Genomic DNA, 7,273 nt, shown 5'->3' with positions numbered 1-7,273 from the left:
GTGTGGTCCTCGTCCCAGGCTCTGCTGCTGGAAATCTCAACCTAAGACAATAGGGTCATGAAGTAATCCTAAGCAGATGCCTCCAGCATGGGAATCTTGAGGTCTTTTCACTCACAGAGTCAGAATGCAGTGAGTACCTCCTTGTTGGATTTCAGACTCTGGCAAAGTGGCTGAGGTGCATATTTTATATATCAAAATGGACCTGGCCTACAGTTTCTCCCAGCTTCCCTAAGTTCCTACCTGTTTGAAAGCATGGCTGGCATACCCTACCCTCTACCCTGACCTTTCCAGCCCAGGGCATGGGCTTTCCTATATAATCCAGACATTTGGTTCCCTCCCTCTCTCTGCATCTTCTCTCTCCCTGCACAAGCTCTTTCTCTTTCTCTTCCCCTTCCTCTTTGTCTCCCTCCCCATGGCTACTTCTCTGTCTTCCTTCCTTGGGACCAGCAAACTCACCCAAGAGCTACACCTAATCAACCTGCATTTATGCTTTAATCTGACTTGAGCTGTCTCATTTTGTCAGTGGAAAAAACAGATCACTCTACACCAGTGGTAAGGTTGGTGATGGTAGCTCCTGCATGCTGTACAGATGGGGCTGCTGAGAGTTTTGTCTGTGGTGAATTTGATGGTATAAGGACAGAGACACACCAGCCAGTGTGTCTCACAGTCTGAGAATTACTGGGGAGACAACACCCATGAACTTAGTTTAGGGGCCCGCTGCTCAGTGCCACTGATGCACCGAGGAGAGAAAATTCTAGGTTCTAATACAATAATCTGCAAATTAAAGCCAAAGGTTCGAGTCAGAGGGCCTCCTTAGAGTGGTTCAAGAGGTCTTCATCTCCTGTGGGCAGCTAGGAGGGAGAGTAGAGGATGTTACTACAGGAGAAGCCAAGCTTCAGAGAAGTCAGCGTTCACAATCTGAAAAACCTCCAACTCTAGGGTCAGAAGCCCTTCAATAGGACCCCCAGGGCCGAATGGGGCTTCTCCACTGCCTGCTCAGCAATGATGCAAAGCCGACAGCACACGTGGAAGACTGAAACTAGATCTGTACATCTGATGCTGTGAAAAATTAGTCCAAAATGGAAGTCAGGAAAAAATGCTCATGACAGAGTATCAGATAAGGATTTCCCAAAAAGGATTTCAGTGATAGAGAAAGTAATCCCAAGAACTGACAAATGGGATCACATGATATTAAAAGTTTATGTATGGCAAAGGAAAAGCTTACCAGAGTGAAGGGACAACATAGAATGCAGAAAAATCTGCCAACTCTACATCCAACAAGAAATTAGTATCTAAATATATAAAGAACTTTTTAAAAAGTAAATGCCAAAACAAACAAATAGAAAAAAAAATCAAACCATCTAATCAATCAATGGGCTAATGTACATAAGAGACAGTTCTCAATGGAAAAATCACAAATAACTAATCACTTCCTTCAGCCATCAGGGAAGTGCAAATTAAATCTAGTGTGAGCCATCTCACACTAGTCAGAGTGCTTATCAAGAAAACAACAGCAAAGGCCGGTGAGGATGTGGAGAAAAGAGAGTCCGAGTGCATTGCTAGTGTGAGTGTAAACTCATACAGCTGCTGAGAAAGTCGGTGTGAAGGTTCTCTACACACTCCAAGGAGAACCACCTCTTGAGCATTCTCCCAAATGTCTCCGAGCCTCACTGTGGAGATACTTGCAAATTCATGTTTACTGCTGTACTAGTCACAAAAGCTAAAGAGTGGAAATGAGAGACCAAAAGATTAAAAATCGGTGGCTATTATTTTAAAGTTTAAGGCCTGAACTAGCTGGTTGGAGACATGTCCAGTAATGCCCTGAGGGGAAGGACTGCCTTACTGCATTCTTTTCCCACCCACTAGGGATACAGTTGCTAGGGAACTGGCCCATCCCTCTAGGGAGGACACCAGATCATTAATGGTTTGGGGACCTTCCTATAGCCAATCAATTCAAAATGCAACATTCGTTTTGTGTTTCAACCAATAGATGCTTGCCAGGCAGGAATCGCCCCTGCTTTGGGCATGCTGGGAGGGACCAGAATCTTTAAATCACCCAACTAACCTGAGCACGAGGCTCTAGGCTCTCACTGCTTCGGCAGTGGGGGGTGAGAGCCCAAGCAGCAGCTTGTAATGATTTATAATAAAAAGATCCTCATGTGTTTTGGTCATGGTGGTGGTCTTTTGGGGTATCAAAACTCAGGCACAACAGAAGCAGCCTCCATTTCCATCAACCGATGAGTGGGTAAAGAAAATGTGGCAGAGACGCACATTGAAATTTCATTTTTCTGAAAAGAAAACAGAAACTACAGCATTTACAGAAAAGCAGATGGAACTACAGATAATTGGTGAGTGCAGGAAGTGAAACTGACCAAGGCAAACGTGGGTGAAGTGCGCGCACGCGCGCGTGTGTGTGTGTGTGTGTGTGTGTGTGTGGTGATATGCTGTGTGTGGTGTGATGTGGTGTGTAGTATGATATGTTGTGTGTGGTATGTGTATGTATGTGGAGTGTATATGGGGTGTGTGTACGTGTGTGGTGTATGTGTGTATGGTGTGTATGTGTATGTGGTGAGTGTGTGATATGTGATTGGTATATGTGTGAGTGGTGTGCATGGTGTGTGTGTATGTGTGTGAGTATGTTATGTCTGTGTGGAGTATGTGCGGTATGTGTATGGTATGTATGTATGGTATGTGTATGTATATGTATGGCATGTATGTGTGTGTACATATGTGGTGTGTGCGTGTATGGTGTGTATGCTATATGTGTGTGCATGTGTGTATGAAGAAGCTGTGAGACTAGGAAGGGTACACTGAGGAAAGAGCTCTTCTGAGCGGACAGTGGGGACACTTGGGAGAGCTTCATGGAATCCAGGTGTAATGAAAGCTTTGTAAGAGGAGAAAGGGGAACAGGAGGAGGGGCAGACAGGGCCTGGGTGAGTTCAGAGAAAGAGCAATGTGTGAAAATGGCACAGTGGACCTGTCACTCTGTATGCTGGAGTAAAAATTAACACAATTGTTGAAAGGCACTTTTGATAAACTAAGTTTTACAATTAAATTCACCCCCTGCTAGATCGTAAGGAAACCCTCCAGCGCAGGGTCACAGGAGACACTCTCCATGTGCCCACCAGACAGCTTCCTAATTTTCAGCTGTGGCAGCCTCATCTCCACCCGGAGGGGACGTTTGTGTGTAGCGTGAACTAGAGCCTCATCCTTTTTTTGCACATGGTACACAATTGTTCTAGCATCGCTTTCGAAGATTGCTTTTCTGTCTCTCACTGTGCTGTGCCTTTCTCACAAATTAAGGACACATTTATGCGTGGCCCGTTGCATGTTCTCATTCCTGAAATATAGAAACTTTATCACGTTCTCATATTGATTTTTATCTCCAGAAACCACTCTTAAATATTTTAAGCTGTGTTAATGGGTTTAATATATTTAATTTATTTTTAGCGTTTTAAATGGTTGACCAAGCAAGCACAGAATCCTAATAAGAACATCTCAAAGGCTCTTATAAATCTAAATTTAACCTAGGAATTTATTGAATCCATTTCTCTTAAATATTCGAATGTCACACACAGCCTTGTTCACAGTCTTGCAGTTTTAAACGTCAAATAAGTCAATTACATCTTTTTAGGAGCTTGAATCCCTTGACATGTTAGAGTCTGCTATATTTTTAACTATTTCAGACACCTTCAGCAACTACGCATAATAAGTAAGTAAATAAATAAATAAATAAATAAATAAATAAATTATTCCCAGACCTGATGTGAAAGTGTTGAGCCTAGCCGCGTGATTCGCCCACTGTCTTAATACTCAGCCATCTTCCCCTCCGTGTGAAACACTCAGGACAGAAGAGCTCTGCTAACCCTACCTGGAGTCACAGGTCCCATTTCAGGAAAAGAGAGATGACACCCTGGAGCAGGCCCTGGTTCCCAAGAACACAATTTCTGAGCATGAGATTACTTGCCACTAAGAGAGGCGGTATTCCCATTGCAAGATAGCAAAGTCCGCAGGTACAGACGCCAGAGTGAGACTCCGCTAGACGCTGCGGTGGCCTTTCTCCGCCGGTCTCTCTGAGCTCACCAGGCCAACACCCAGCTCACAGCAGTTCCCACTGTATGGCCTGCTCACCAGCTGAGCGTCCTTGGGGAGGGAGCAGCGGGGCTGGGAAGAGAGCTTGGGTGTTTGCTCTTGGGGCTTGGGTTTGGAGATTGGCTTCAGCAACTGGTGGAGGACAGAGCAGGGCGTGGGTTGGCCTACCTAGAGAGGTTTGATCTACAAATCGTGCATTTTTTTTTTTTTTTTTAGGAAGGTGCTGCTGGAAGGGAGCAGGTTCTGTGACTTTGCGTAAGACCTTGGGACACTGTCCACACTCACCTTGTTCTCAAAGCGGAATGTCGGTAAAACTGAGGCAAACCCGCAGGCACCCTTCAGAACATTATGAGAAAAAGGGTCAAACCAAATGCAATGATCATCCTAGGAAATGAAGAGATACAAAAGCAGAAAAGAAAGGACATGCCTGAGCAGAGGATGTCGCTCAGTCTACAGAGAGTAGCGTGCGGGCCCAGCACGCACCCAGCCCTGGGTATGGTCCTCAGCACACTGTACACGGGGCTGCAGCCACGTCTGCCGTCACGGCACTGAGGAGAACCGGAAGTTCATAGTTACCTTTGTTTACATAGCCTGGGATACACGAGATCTTGTCTCAAAAAATTGTTTTGAGAGAAAGGAAATATAATGCTTGAAGACCCCAAAGACCAGGCTCAGTCTGAGATATGTTTATGTCTCCAGCAATGAATCAGTTCCTCAAGCAGTTAACTCATTGAGACTCTCAGCTGAGGCTGTCCAGCCCTCTCCCCACCTCTTACCCTCTCCTCCCCTCCAGCCAGAATTTGTGAGCCATCCTTGAGGCAGACAGTGATCCAGAAGTGGAGAGAGCGGAAGTGGCTTTGCCTATAGATTTATGTAAGCTGAAGAAAAATGCCCAAAGAGCGAGTTGGGAAGGGTGGTGTGGGGCCTTGTCTGTACACTAGCCCATACCATCTCCAATTTTTTTTTCTGACGTAAAGCTCCACTAAACGAATTAACAGCATTGAAATGTTTAGTACTCAGGACAACTGAACGGGCTGGGGTACTGAGTTTGAACCAAACACAAAACTCCTTGTCCTGCTGGACAGTGTCTTCTAGGGAGGGGGACAGCTATGAGCTGTATCAGGCACGTGTGCAATAATAAGTGCTAAAGAGGAAAAGGCACATTTGGGAGAAATGGGGACAGACTGCACTTTCAGGTCCTTTAGCTGAAGTGGCTCTGTTGTCATCTCCCGACTTCCTCTGGGGGCCTTTTGCCACCATGCTGAAGCTGTACTGCAGTCTCCGAGGACACTTTGAGGGGCCTCTGATGCCAGAGCTTTTGTTCTGTGCCTGGAATGTGCTTCCAGAATTCCTGTCAGTGTTGGCCTGTTCTTACCTGTAAGGCAGTTAAGTGGCCTTTAAGAATGCTTCTCCTAATCCCTCCCCTTAATGACTCATCTCTTCCTGGTTACTCTCTACCTTGGCTCCTGTTTAATCCCTTCGCTTAAAGTAGATGTGGTCAGATAGCACTCCATTACCAAGCCTTGTTGGTGCACACACACACACACACACACACTCACTCACTCACTCATGCTTGCGGACATACACACTCACACTCATGTACACACACACACACACACACACACACACACACACACACACACACAACTTGTTTTTGAGACCGGGCTTTGAACTCATGTAGCTAACCTCGAACTTCTGGTTCTTTTGCCTCTATCTCCCAAGGCTGGGATACAAATTCATGCCACCACCTAGTTTTCAAATTCCTTTTTTACATTAGAAACCTCTTCTTACTATCTGCTCAACAACAATTTGCCTCTCATGAAAAACAGATAAATTGTGATTCGTAATTTGCTCTTCTCTGAGTGGCTGCATGCCCCATTCTGTTAGTATGTGGAAGCTCTACTCCCAAAATCATGGTGTCAGGCCGTAGGGCTTGGGGAGTGACTAGACAGTAGGTAGGACCCTCCTAATTGGGATTAGTGCCAAAGCTGTCTGGCAGAGCTCCCTTCCCCCTTTACCCAAGAGAGAACACAACAAGAGACAGCTGTGAGACAGAGCACAGGCCCTCCAAGTCTTCTGGAAACCGTCTTGGCCTTTCCTGTTTCTAGGACCATGAGAACTAAACCTCTGTTGTTAATAAGCCACTCAGTCTATGGTATTTTTTTTTTTTTATAACAGCTTGAGTTGAGACACTATTGTTCTCTGTAAAAAATAAAAGAAAACAAAATAATAAAATAAAATAAATAAAATAAAATAAAATAAAATAAAATAAAATAAAATAAAATAAAGGAATTGGTTTTTTCCAAGACAGAGTCTCTTATATAGATGGCGTTGGTTGTCCAGGAACTCTCTCTGTAGACCAGGCTGGCCTAGAACTCACAGAGTAGAGTGTCTGCCTGCCTTTGCCTCTTGAGTACTGGGATTAAAGGTGTGAACCAACAGCACTCATTTTATAAAATAGAATTTTTCCTCCTCCCCCATCTGGGAGGCAGATGTCCACGTTCAAGGCCAGCCTGGTCCACAAAGGAGATCCAGGACAGCCAGGGCTACACAGAGAAACCATGTCTTGAAAAACAAAAGCAACAACAAAAAGAATCTTGTCATCAAAACAAATTTCATAATATTACTGCAGCATTTGGAGGGCATGTGTTTGTTTATAATGCTTCAAAGTTATTTTCAAAAAGTTTCTCCATGAAAATTTTTTTCAAAAATTGTACTAGCCTGTGATTTACTGTTATCACTGAAAATCAGAGAGGACCAGCCCATTTAATCTCAAAGGAGTCATGTGTGTCTGCCCCAGTGTGTATGTGTGTGTGGGGGTGTTGAAAAAAGGTAATTTGACTTTATACCTATGTATACCTATACCTATGTAGGGTTGAAGCCTTCCAAGCATCATTCTAACTCTTCTTCGAGGCATGAAACCCACAATACCTGAGAAATGAGAGCAGAAGCTAAAGAGTATTTAACCACAGAAAAAGAAAATCATAGCCAGGCCAATTTGTTTGAAACTTTTCATTTCTTCAACACACAGCAACACATACACACCAAAACCAAAACTCAAGAAGAAAGAGACTTTTGTATATTTGTTGGTATAATGTTCTTTTGGAATGTACACACTTTACCCTTGTTCATTCAAATGCTGATTTCTCTCCCCTACTCTCTGGTTTCAATCCAGACATTG

The sequence above is a fragment of the Psammomys obesus genome, unplaced genomic scaffold, assembly GCF_907164565.1.
Source record: "Psammomys obesus unplaced genomic scaffold, mPsaObe1.curated_primary_1811, whole genome shotgun sequence".
In the NCBI taxonomy this organism is placed as follows: domain Eukaryota; kingdom Metazoa; phylum Chordata; class Mammalia; order Rodentia; family Muridae; genus Psammomys; species Psammomys obesus.
This window is presented reverse-complemented; position numbering follows the sequence as displayed.